The 14236-nt window shown below is 28.0% G+C and overlaps 1 long non-coding RNA gene across 1 annotated transcript in view; it reads right to left on the reverse strand.

Moving 5' to 3' along the window:
* The window catches only part of LOC124420729, a 53735-nt gene extending 46302 nt beyond the window's left edge, over positions 1–7433 (reverse strand). The window contains exon 1 of the long non-coding RNA XR_006941329.1: positions 7347–7433. This is a non-coding gene — a long non-coding RNA (uncharacterized LOC124420729). The remainder of the gene's footprint in view (positions 1–7346) is intronic.
* Positions 7434–14236: the final 6803 nt, after the last annotated feature.

The raw sequence follows: 14236 nt of genomic DNA on the forward strand, positions 1-14236 counted from the left end.
CTCAGCAGTTAGAGAGTGTTTTTTATTATCTGTTCAAAAAATTAACGGAGCCTGGTTAGCTCCCATATATAAAGTCATAAGTTTGAAATATATCTTCTATGTTCATCCCTGACTCATCTTAGTAAACACTATAGTATTCCTTTGATTAACAGCATTCGCATTTGTTTGATTCGTATAATTTTTTGCCGATAAATAAACGAATTAAAATATTTTATTTAACCGATTACATACAAATCGATTTAGGGGTTTCGATCAGAAATCGATTTTAAAAGAAAAATTTTTATAATGCAATAAGCTGTTTTTATATTTTTTCTACAGCCATCTTAAAGCATACCAATAGACTCAAATCACATAATCTAATTAAGACATGTCCGTCCGTCTGTCATTTCGGCTGGTTGTCCATTAAAAATACGTGTATATTGTGTTATAATCAAATCAGGACCTTGGAAAATGAATCATTATTTTACATAGCCCTCATAAAACCGGAATTTTCTATTTAAGGTTTTTGCCTCACTACTTCCAATTCTATTTTGAAAGAACAATTTAAGTTCTGCATATTTCCCTTTCATAACTTTCTACGTTTAAGATTCTATATCATAATAGATAGCGATTAGTTAGTTAGCGTTTGTCTATGTGTTTGTTAAAATTCATTTTCTGAAGACCCTATTTTTCCAGGCTTCAAATCCCTAATAAGTTCAATAATGAACCGTTTCTCATAAAATCGTTTAGACAGATTTTGGTAAATATAATGTAATTTTCAAATCAGTACTTAATGGGAATCTTGTGTGTGGGATAAGATCCTTTAAGGACCGATCATAATGTGTATTTGATAGAGATTTTCGCTTAATGTTATTTATTGAAATACTACCATTTTTAAACCAATTATGAGCTTTAAAGTCATTTTCTAAAGAAGACCTTGTATGAGGAGTAGGGTCAATCAAAGAGATTTTGATATTAATAAAACATGTTTATTTTGAACTACATCAATGTGATTGTATTTTTCAGTCAGTTAAAAGGTGTAAAAAGGGCCGGTTAAATCATTAACCAAACAACATGCAGCTATAATAAGTATTTGTGTGAAAATTTAAGATCTCTAGTTAGATTTTTAGAGGATTATAAAATGAGCTTAATTTTAAGTTAAAAGTGTTTCAATAAAATTTTAATTTATTTTCGATTTTTGGTATAAAATCGGTAAAAAATCCCTGAACTAAAAATCATCTTTATTTGATTTTTCTATGAAATTCGTTTAAATTTTAATAAATATCAAAATATTCATTCAGATGATAATTTTACATGAGTGCAGATTTAGATAACTTAATATTTCAAAAAAAACTAATTATCAGGAGCAAAAACTACATATCCAATAGTAATTACTTTTGACTTATTGTTTGTTCAAAATATTTTAACACGATTTTCGTAGTTCAATACAAATCTTGTTTTTCTACATTTAATTAGTAAAGCTCTAGTAAATAATTTTACCTCAAAAAGGAGAAAAAGACAACGTAATGCATTCGATTTTGTTTCCAAATTAACTTCTTTAAAACGTACATATATAAATCATGAATATTTTAAAAATATGCTGTTGCTATAATAGCCGCCTGATAATATTTATATTTTTTCAAAATAATTTTAAAGTCCAATTACTCTAAAAGCACACACTCACTTACTCATTCGTTTACTTTAAACATAAATAATTTTCTCACTACTAAAATAGAAGATGCATAAAATAAGTCAACAACAACAACTTTTACCACCTGTAATTTTATTTTGGATTTTGGTTGAAAAAAGAATCTATAGTATCCAGGGTTTAAATGAAAGTATATGTGTATGTATGTTAGTATGTATGGTCAGTTTTTGTAACAAGTGGATTTTATTTTTAAACAAAGTTTTAAACTTAAGATTTTTTACGAGTCCATATATAAGTTTGGCTTTGGTTGCAGCATGGTTGGACAGATGAACAAATGGTTGGCTGGTTGAATGGTTAGTTGGCTGTTAATTTTATGTGGAGATGAGTTAAAGGAATACAAGTATTGGTGTGTGTGTGTGTGTGCTATTTAACATGTTAAACTGCAGTAATACGAATGTTGGATTTACAGTTTGAAGATGATTTAATTTTGTTGTTTTTATTTTTGTATTTTCCTTCTTTAGAGTTACATCACATACATATTTGGCTTTTTTTATTTTAGCTTAAAGTCAAAAAATTACTTTTGTACTGAATGCATCAGCAAATAAACAAAAGTAAATTTAAACTGAGACAAACCAAAGTAAAGCAAATTATTCCTTTCCTTTTCGTTATTGTCTAGGAGGGATATATCAACCCATATTTTGTTTGTTAAGTCGTTTTGTTGTTGTTTTCTTTAAGTGAGAGTTATAAATTTGAAATTGGGTTTGTAATAGTCATTTTTAGGAATGATTTATATGTCCCAATAACCCATTATAAATGATTTTAGTATTGTTGGAGAAATATGATTTAGTGGCTTGGATTCATTGATCAAATGATTTAAAACTAAGATTTGTTAAAGATAAAAATGTTTTGTTTCATTTGGAATAAGATAGTTATAAAAACTATGAGCAAAAAATATCTACCGTTTCTATTAAAAAATCGATTTAAGGTTTGCGTAAGATCCTTCATTTTCTAGCTTGGGGACCAAAACTGAACTTCATCTTGCGTTCATGCTATATTTGCATCTCACTTTTACAATCTAAGTATTTTGTTCGATCTTTCTGACATCAAAAGGTATTACAGTAACATCAACGACCTATTAGGTATTTTTTCAATATTATATACTTTTCAAAGAAGTCGAAAGGTCTATAGACCAGTACATAGATTAGTCAAATAATTCTAGTCCGCAGAGTACTCCATAAAATAAATAACATACTTGTCTATGGCAAAGTCGGTAGATTATTCTACAGAGTCGAAAAGTATTGCACTACTACCAATGAACCATTAGATACTTTTTGAAAAGTCAGAAGATAAATCCATAAGTTTAGAGACTACTTTACTGATTAGTCCATAGACTAGTCAGATGTTTATAGAACATTTAATGAACTAATTAACGGACCAGTTAATATTCTAATCGATGGGCTAGTTCGTAGACTATATTCCAGTCCGTAGAACAGTCCATAGATTAAACATGGTAAAGTCTCTTGATTAGTCTACAAACGAGTCGAAAAGTATTACAAAAAAGTCAAAAGATAAGTCTATAAGTTTAAAGACTTCTCTACTGATTAGGCCATAGAATATCCAGCTGTTTATAGAACATTTAATACACTAATAAATGAAACAGTTAGTATTCCACAGACTAGTTTGTAGAGTATCGAATTTTATAGACTAGTAATAGTCTAGACCGCAGATTATATATAAATTATTTCGAAGTTGGTTTTAGTATAGTCTGGTCGATAATCTAATCAGTATATTAATCTTTGAGCAAGAAAAGTCCATAGACTGACCAACATACTTGTCCATGACTTAGTTTGTAGGTAAGTCTTTGGTCTAGTTTATAGATGAGTCCAGTCCATATATTAACTAATAATTTTAAATAATTTCAAAATTTTCAATTTCAATAGAATTTAATCTTTAAAGGACTATAAAATTATAAAAATATTGTAATGATCAGTTAAAAAAAACACGAAAACGAAACATATTCGAAACCTGTACAATTACAACATCCCTCGAAAAAAGAGCCTTGAAGTAGAACTTTTAAAATTAAACGAATTGCAAGTCTTGTAAAGCTCTTGCATAAATTTTTGGTTCACTATTCATGGTTTACTGTACTTGAAAATAAAATTGTAAACAAGGATGTATTAAAGAATAATCTAATGTAAAATAATGTAGTAGTGGCCAAAATCGATTTAAAGTGTGACCAAAAAGATGATACGCTTGAAAAAATCAAACACGTAAAACTATAAACAGCAAAATTGTTTAAAGCTAAAAAAAATAAATTACTTAATACAATGTATGAATATAGTTTTTTTTTACAAAAAATCAACCAAAATTACGATTATATAAAAAATTTTCCAAACTTTATTTTTAACTGAATGAGCGAATATTATGGCTTTAAAAAATATAATACAAGACAATGATTAACTTACTAAGTGGGCTGTCTGTTGCTTAAAACAAAAAAAAAAAAACAAATAAATAAAAAATATAAATATAACAAAGAAAATTAAATCAAAAATTAAACCAAAATATGTATAACAATGTTTAGGGGCGAAATTAACAAAAGGTAAAAAAAATATTCAAGTGCTTAAAAGTATGAATTTCTATTTCTTTGTAGAGTGATTTACATACCAACGAATGAATGCAAACAACTATTTATGAAGTGTTTTGATTAAAAATTTACCAAAAAAGAAAGAAAAAATATTAATGGCTACAAGTAAATTATATGTTATGGATATGAATGAGGTTTTACTTTACAATTAATTGTTATAATAACATCTTCATAACTTGAAATAAAGAAAAAAATCAAAAAATAAAGTACTTTCATTTGAAGTACAAAGATACGTAAATTTATCAGATACTCTTCCTAAGAAGTTCATAATCGTACCTACAATACGTACATCTGCATAAATAGATGTAGATTTATCTCCCACTTTTGTGGTTTTTTATATGGTTGAAGTATTTAATTGCTTTTATTTTTGTAATTAAGTGATTTTAAAGTATTCAAATAATGTAATTTTTTTGGAGGGGAAGATATGTTATGCTGTTATTTTCGGATAGAGTTAAAGTTTGGTATGCAATTAATATTATGTATTACAAAATATTATTCAAAAGATAGAAAAAAACTCACAGATAACAACATATTTCTGGATTATTTCATATTTGTTTTATTTATTTTTAAGAAAATAAACAAATTTATAAAAAGTGAAAAAAATTTCAACAAAACACAAGCAACATTGTCTGTATGTGTGGAGAAGATTTGAAAAATACTGTTTCCGACTTCAAATTCAATATTCAAATTTAATTGAAAAATGAAAGTAACAAATTCATAACGATGGCAATAATAAACAAATTGAAGACGAAAGCCAAAACAAAGCAAAAGGCATCAGCATAAACATCAGAAGAAGTTTTAAAAAGTCGCGAATGAAACATGTGTTTAGGCCAAATGTTACCATAATTTACATTTACTTTCAGTTACATACATACACTTGTATTGTATGAACTTGTATTTCACTGATTTGCATATGTCTAAACTAGGAAGATTTGACAGTTTAACGTTTTTTTTAGATTTTACCGCAAATGCATAGATTTTAGGCGAATTCAAGTTGCAAGAAATATTATGAAATAGCTTAAACTGGAAATCGGCCATAATATTTTTGAGCTCCGATGTTTCGATTGTTTCAGAAAATTGTACAGTCAAAGGAAATTTCGTAAATTCTTTTTTTAATTAATTTTATATAAAAAATTTACATTTTGTTTTATATATAGATTTTAATTTAACAAATATTTGGTGGTTCTTAGTTCATCAGTTTGATGATTATCAACTATATATACTTTCTAAATCTTTTAGAAATTGCTCGAAACATGACAGACCATGTGATACGTATGTAATATATGTGTATTATTATACTCTTCACCAATCCCACTAATTATTATACTCTTCACATACCCCAATCGGCTAAAAATCGCTTTGTAAATCAGATAAGCTATGTCCGTCTGTTTTTCTTGTCCCATTAATTTCATAAAATTTGGCACATATTCTTATTTTGAGCCTATTTAAAAAGAGGTCAAAATCAGTTATTCGCCTAGCTCTCATACAACCTTACAATATAGAGCTTATGAATATAAGTTTAAATAATAATTATGATCGGGAATCATTAATTGTCTTTAGTATAAACGCATAATACCCTACCTACCTACTATGATGATGTAGGGTATGAATACTAAAATAATTTAAAGTTGTTAAATTTACAAAAAAAGAACATCAAACAATTTATTATTTGTCAGATCAAATTCCAACCTCAAATTTGACTAAATGAAAATAATTCCCTTCCAAAATTTGCAAACAAAGTCAAAGCTTTTGTCCTTCAAACAAAGCAAGTAAACAAAATGGTATTTCTATTATACTTTTGTTATTTATGAAAGGTCTACTACAAATTCATCGTAACAGAATAAAAAACAACAACAAAATGTGTTAGAGACAACAATAAAATATACATATTTTTTACTTAATGGAATTTTCGGCACAATTCCCAAGCAAAAAAATTTAGCTACCATTCAAGAAGTAAAAATAAAATGGCGACAAATGTCTACTAGTATACATATATAGTTTTTACAATATATTATTTCTTGTAACGGAAAACAATCGAGAAACAGTAAAAACAAACCTGTCAATGTCATTTGTTCGTAAAATTTTATGACACAACATCATGCTGCGTTAAAGAGAGAGCAACAAAACATTTTTGTAACAATTACACACAAAAATCACTTAAAGTGAGCTTTTATCAAAAGTTAACTAACAAACCTAATTATATTGTTAACATTATTGACAGTAAATGATGAAGATGACAACAATTATGACAATAATGTTAAAGTCATCAGCAAAAATAGCACCCTCACTAGTTCGAAACAAATTGTTGGCAGTAGTGCTGTTATTTATTGATACATTTGATTATTCGATAGTAAAATAACATTTTTGATCTAAATTAGTCCAATAGGCATAGAAGAAAAGACTATAGACTGGACTATAGATTAGACTTTAGATTAGACTATAGACTGGACTATAGACTGGACTATAGACTAGACTATAGACTAGACTATAGACTAGACTATAGACTAGACTATAGACTAGACTATAGACTAGACTATAGACTAGACTATAGACTAGACTATAGACTAGACTATAGACTAGACTATAGACTAGACTATACTATAGACTAGACTTTACTATAGACTAGACTATAGACCAGACTATAGATTAGACTATAGACCAGACTGTAGACTAGACTATAGACCAGACTATAGACTATACTATAAACTAGACTATAGGCTATATATTAGACGTCAAATTATGCAGACAGTACACAATATGTAGTATTAATTGGTTAGTCCATTAAATAAACAATCAATAGACTAATCTTTTAAGTAGACTATTGGCAGTAAAAATATTAAAAACTTAATATTTTTACTGCCATGTACTATGTATTTCAATTTCTGTTGTAAATGTTTCTTTTGTTACAATTACTAAACTCAATTTTAATCTTTAACAAAGTTTAATGGCAACAGAAACGTAATTAAATATTTAAAATTATTTTGTAAAGGATTCAATATAAAATTATCAATGTTAAGATTAAATGTTATTTAATAAACATTAAATGCTTTTAAATACAAAATCAAAAACATTTACCTTTAGTTGTTAAAAATTCAGGTTTTTTGAAGCAGCAGAATTTTTTAATTGATTTTAAAGCGCACATCGTTTTATTTCTGTTTTATAAGTTCTCGCGATATATTTTATTATTTGCAAAAACACCTTATTTACATTGATTACAGTGAATGGTGATAAAACACTTGTTTATTTACAAAAAAAAGCAAAGAGAGAACTTAATAATATAATTGAGAACAATTATCTTCATCTTTCTCTTGAACTGCATTTAGGAGTAATTGCTGAAAACACAATAATAACATCAACTATTTTTTTTATTGAGTAGTATTGAATACTCTTTGAGTCTCTTCTTTCTTTGTTTTCACTTTTTATTTGCATAAACAAGAACAAAAAAAGAAACATAACGGCAAAGAACAGTTATATTACATGTCTTTATTGTTTTTTATTTAGCTTATTTTATGCATTTACAATGAAATTTATATTTTTATTTTATTAATGCATTTTAACTTCTTTATAGAATTTTTGTTGTTTAATTGAATATTAATGATTTTTTTTTAATAAAACACATTTACCACACTTTATACACACGAATGACGTGAAAGACAAAAAAACATTTAGTAATTTTCCAATATTACAATTTTCTGTTAACATTTTCTTTACACTTGTATTACTCTTTATTTAATGATAATTTTAATAAATATAAATTTATTTGCAAATTTACTGGAGATTTTTACATCACTTTGAACAATTGACTGACAGTGCGACCGTTTAACAAGTAGTCAAATCAAAACTAAATAAATATTGAAATTTGTCTGGCTCCTTTTACTTCTATTCTTCTGTTGTGGTGTGAAAAACAAAAACAATAAAAATTGCCTAATTGTGTTGTTGTGCTGTAATTGATGAGAAGAGACAAAATGTACTAACTTACACTATTAAAAAAAGAAAAATTGCATAAATAATTTACATTTTTATGCCCTTCACCTTTGTTAGAAGAATTTGTCATTTCGTTTGAAATATAAATTTCGAACCTATAATCTATAAATATTTCAAAACCTCATAGTTAACGGAATTGTTAGAGCCATGTGTTTTTGTCTGTCTGTGTGTATGTTGAGATCTGTTTTCAGAAGGCCCCGAAAATTTATAAATAACGGAGATAAAAACAAAAATTCGATACAACCTTTGAAAATCTCATATAAAAACCGATCAAGAGCAATACGTTACGAATGAAGCTGTGTATTGTTATTGGCCAGAAACTAAACCTGGAACCTATACAATGGTAACTTCTGGTACTCTTGGGATTTTCTATAATAATGAACCTAATAAGGTAAAGTCATTTCAACAGCTGATTGTTTTTTTGTCCATGAAAATTAAGCCTGACGCTGTCAAACTCCTTATAAAAGATTCTATCCCCAACCCGATACTGTTAAACTTCATATGAAAAAAGAAAAATATGGTTTCGCTGCAAAATAATATGACTAAACCTTGAACCTAGAAACATACAATAAAGCATGTAGAGCACCGAGTAAGTGAGAACCTATACAAAGGATCTCTTTGATACTTTTTCCTTTTTAATAAGGTACTAATATTTACCCTAGAAGCATATAATGAAGCATGTAAAGTCCGGAGGGAGTGAGGTCATATAATAGGAAACTATTTTGTTACTATTTCGTTTTTCAAAATTTTCTATAATAGAATAGAGTCTTAAGTATATGAATATTCGCAAGAAAGGATTTTTTTGGGACTTGCTGGTATGATTGGATGCATCATATCAAATCATTTTTCAATTATCATTTCATATAGAGATCAGAAATTATTTAGATTACATTAGATACATTAATAAACATTTATCACTTTTTATGAACTGCCTTAATATTTTTATCTCCTTTTTGCTAATATGTATTGCGTGTAGTGTTATCGCTGCATAATATTAAATAAATGTTCGAAACTACTTTAATCAACTTTTATGCCAAAACCATTGAAATGCATTAATTATTGCTTTAAATTTTTGAGATTAATAAAATTAAATACTTTTAAATGATTTAACATTTATTTTTTGAAATAAATTTAAAGCAATTATCAATAAATGCACTCTTATTAATTCGCCGAAGAGGCGAAAAAGTAAGCTTAATTTGAGGTTGTTCAAAAAAGCTATAAATTTCTTGGTCATCTGCTTCATAAAATACATTCATATTAAGCAAATAATTAAAATAAAATGAATAAAAATGAAAACATATATAAAAAATGATAAAGGAATTAGTTATTAATACATTTCGGAAATGAAACGAATTTTAGGATAATTTTGTTTTTAGTAAATGGAAAAAGCTAGAAGTTTAGTGTCTTAAGATGGAAGTACACACCACGTGTTGTACGCGGGAACGCGTCATAGGCTTCTGTCAAAAAATGTTGAAATAGAGTATTTTCATTTAACAAGTTACACACTGTAGCTTGAAACGCGTCTGCCGCGAAAAGTTCAGCAACTTTCAACTTTTGACGCGTCGGCAGCTGGTCAGAGTTGTATTTTGTTTTGTGTAGAATAGAAATATACTAATATCGTAAAACATTAAGGGCTATGATTAGGAAATCAAATGCCAGTCAATAATCAGATAAGTAAATCTTCAAATAAATTGATTCTGGAGTTAATCCCCTTTGACTTTTTGACTACTAAATTAAACTTCGTAGTGTTGCTATACAAAACAACAGAAAACGTCACTGTTTGTTATCAAAACAACGCATGTTTTATGAAAAAGAAGAAGAAAATTGAAAATTTATTATAAATGTTAATTAAAACTTTTTATGTTTATTTTAGTAAAAATTGTATTAATTTTTTTGGATCAGCTGTTTACACTTTAGCATTTTTTGCAAAAATCACCTCCCTAAAAGAAATATCCTTTTTTAATGCCAAAATCGACTTCAAAAATAAAAGAACAAGTTTTCGGGAAAATGTTAAAGATTTGTTATTTAATTAATTAATTCTTTTAAATGTAACGTTCGCTAAAACAGTAGCAAGTCATTGATGTTCATATAACACTTCAAATTGTACAGCATTTAAAATAATATTTACCACAAAAATTACCAAACAAATGCAGAAAAAATGTTAAATCAGTTACGCAGTTGGCTTAAATCAATGTACGTAATGATCGTCATCAATTCACTGAAAGACCAAACCAACAGCACCAAAAGTCAAGATATACACAATCACACAGCCACTGATGAGAATGTTAAACAATTATTACAAGAGTCCATTCGATGCTTTAGTTTCTTGAGTAACTTTAACGATTGTGGGTAATTTGGTCCGATTATTGGTTTCAACATAAAAAAGACATTGAAACTGATGTTTAAAGTTTAAGTATCCTCATATGGAAATGTAAAAAGTATGCAATAGAGTCATACATTTAAAGACCGAATATGCAATTATGTAGATGTACTTAAAGGGGCTTTAGCAGATACTTAAAAGTTTTCATAGATGGAAAAAAAAATAATTGAAAAGTTTTAGTTTAATATGAAAGGGAAAAATATGTAGATGTGATATATATATTAATATATTGAGTAGTAGTAATTGAAAAGTAAGTACTAATGGAAGTATAACCCATTACGAGTTTAAGCTAGGTAGATATAATTTTTTTTCCAAAAATGTCTCCATAGTTTCAAAAACTGCTCTAAAAACCTAAATGAGTAGGTCTGTTTTCAATTCAAAGGTGATTGTCTATTCAGACAAATAAACACACTCTTGCAATATGTTTCGAGTACATACATACATACATACATACATACATACATACATACATACATACATACATACATACATACATACATACATATTTATGAAGTTTATTGTATTCATTATGATGTTCATCAACTTCACTGCAGCATATTTTTCGATCTGAATTATACGAATAAATGCAAGTGGATCTTAAAGTGCATACATATATACATATATGTATGTAGATATGTATAAAAGTGTTATTTTTATATGTATGTAAGTGTGAGTATGTTTAAGCCTTAATTGCAAATGACTTGGTTTAGTTTTTTCCCTCTTCTTGTTGAGTTTTGATGATTATTATTTTTCATGTGCTGATGGTCTGAGTGTCTTTCTGTCCGTCCGTCCAACCGTATGCCTGCCTGTTTATATGTTTTATGTCAAAAGTGGCTTAACAGATGTTGTTGCGTTTTTATGGCATTATGTTGCATCTTGAGAAAAAGCAAAAATAAAAAAAAAACATAAAATTATAATGTTGCTCAATATTACGTAATATTTTTAAGAGTTTTTTCTTAAGTTTCTTGTCATTTTTCGTAACGTCCAAAACAAAGTTTTGCGTAAATTCCCCCTTGCTTTAGAATGGCCATAATATTCTTGATATATGTAGATATCACATGTCTTGTGCGGTAAATGGAGTTTAAGGATAAAATATAGTTTTAAAGAAATTAGGTCAAATTAAAAATTTTTTATTTTATTTTTAGTTTTAAGGGGTTTTTATGTCAGTTAAAGTATTTTGTTATAGTATGTTTATTTCAATTTTAGGAAAACCAATTAGTGTTTGACATAAATATTTTAAACATTTTTTACAAGCTTTATTTTTCTTTTTTATACCCTACACCACTTTAGTGGGGAGGGAATATTGGGTTTGTGCTGATGTTTGTAACGCACAATAATATTGGTCCTATACCCACCTTAAAGTATATCAGAATCATTTTCTGAGTCGATTTAGGTATGTCCGTCCGTCTGTCGTCCATTTAACCTTGTAATCAAACTACAAGTCGCAATTTTGGAGATAATTCAGTGAAATTTGTTACATGATATTATATTGCCCCAGGAACAAACTCTATTGCAAATGGTTAAGATCGGTCCATTATTTCACCTGGCCCCTATACAACTATGCCCCCGAAAAAGGGTTGTAAACATTGTAATCAAACTACAGGTCGCAATTTTGGAGATAATGCAATGAAATTTGGCACATAATATTTTATGTTACTGTAGACAAAGCTTATTGAAAATAGTTAATATCGGTCTATTATTTCACCTAGGCCCCATACAACTGAACCCGCCAAATAGGGCTTTAAAGTTCATAATTACCTTTAATATACTCGTATCTAACAAAAAGCTGCAAAGCCAAGTTGTACTAGCCTTGATGACCCTGATGAACTTTATAATTATAGGGCCTCATTTGCCCCAAGCCCCCATCAAAATTGTACCTAAATATCCACAGTTTTATTAAACAATAAATGGCTTATGTATATCTGAGGCAAGGTACAATTCAACTTAAATGCTTTATTATGAAAACTAAATTACATTTTATTCGTATACAGGTATAGGGTATTATATGGTCGGCTTCGGCCGACTATAACTTCTTACTTGTAATAACGCAGAAGTTTAAATTCCAATTGGGTATTATAAGCAATTCTTCAAAATGGAATTTTTACCATTTCACAAGAAAAATAAGAATGTAAGTTAGGCAAGATCGACCATATTGTGTGGCGGCTAGGTAAAGTAATTTACAATCATTTTCCATTGGCTTCATGTAGTGTGCGCATAAGGTTTATATGGACAAGCAGACATTGCTAAATAGACTCAGAAAGTGATTCTTAGGCAATTGATACATTTTAAGATATAGGTCCAACTTTTTTTTGGTAGTTTGTGAAAACACCATCTTTAGTGTCTTTCGTATTTTGTTGAAAACCAGGAATAATTTTTTTCAAATTAACGTGAATATGGTATCAAGGTTATTACTATAAATATTTCTATTCAAAATTCCTTATAAAATTATGTTTTAAATCAATTAATTTTTAATTTTGAAAAATTTTATACATAAACTTTAAAATCGCCAGTCGCTTCCATTGCAAATTTAACTCTAAAAATTATCACGAATTTGTGGAATGTTCACCTTAACAACATGACACAAATAATCCTTATTTAGATTTGAGAAAAAGCCAACTAAAAAATATTATTACTAAAAGTAAGTCATAAAAAATCGTACAATAAGCTTTCTGCGCATGCGTAACAGCAGGAAGTAAAAACGAGGACTATTCAAACGTTGTAAAACTAAGAAAAAACTTTCATTTAAATTGCGTGAGACACTTGTCACATGGCGATCTATTGATACAAAATTTTAACTAATTGGATGGTCTTTTCTTTATTTCTTTCTTGGGAAATCGAACACGCAAACATTTGTTTCTGCATTGTCCAAATATGAAAAAAGTGTTGGAGCAAACAAAAACTGTTGCTGTTTGGTTTGATTTCAATTGATTGTGTGTTGTTGTGTGAATTAAAAAAAAGTCCTTTTGCCACAAGTTGTAGCAAAATGAAATCATAACATCATCTCTTGTTGGTTTGTTTTTTATTTTTTGTCTTTTAATCTGCTACTAGGAAACGTGTATAAAATTTTCTTTCTTCAACAAAAATTCCAGTAGTAAATTGTGAACAGCAGAGTATAAATGGCCTGAAGTATTGATTATTGTGTAAAAAAAGATGTACTACATTAATAAAAGTGTTGTCAATGTCGATATTTAAATTATACGATTTCATATCTTCAAATCGAAGAATGCTGGCCGAAAAGCTGCAGAAATTAAAAGTTTTCTAGATATATATTTAAGAATGATTCTAATAACAGAATGCTCGACTTTAGCATTACTGATGACTAAAAATTTTCAAAATCATAAATATTTTCAATATTTTTATTTTGCATCACAAACCAATATCTTCTTAATACAAGTGGGCAACACTGCTCGGCATTTGCTAACATATTGCAACAGGCTTGCTTTTCTACATAAAGGCATAATAATAAAAATTTATCATTTCATTTTGTTGCATTTTTTATGTACAAAATTCGAGAGTGTGTGACAAAGATGCAATTTGACTGATTGTCGTTTATAAGTCGTTAAGTCCAGTTCAAATATGCTCCTGGCTATGAAATGTTGAC

Source organism: Lucilia cuprina, chromosome 2, assembly GCF_022045245.1.
Source record: "Lucilia cuprina isolate Lc7/37 chromosome 2, ASM2204524v1, whole genome shotgun sequence".
NCBI lineage: Eukaryota > Metazoa > Arthropoda > Insecta > Diptera > Calliphoridae > Lucilia > Lucilia cuprina.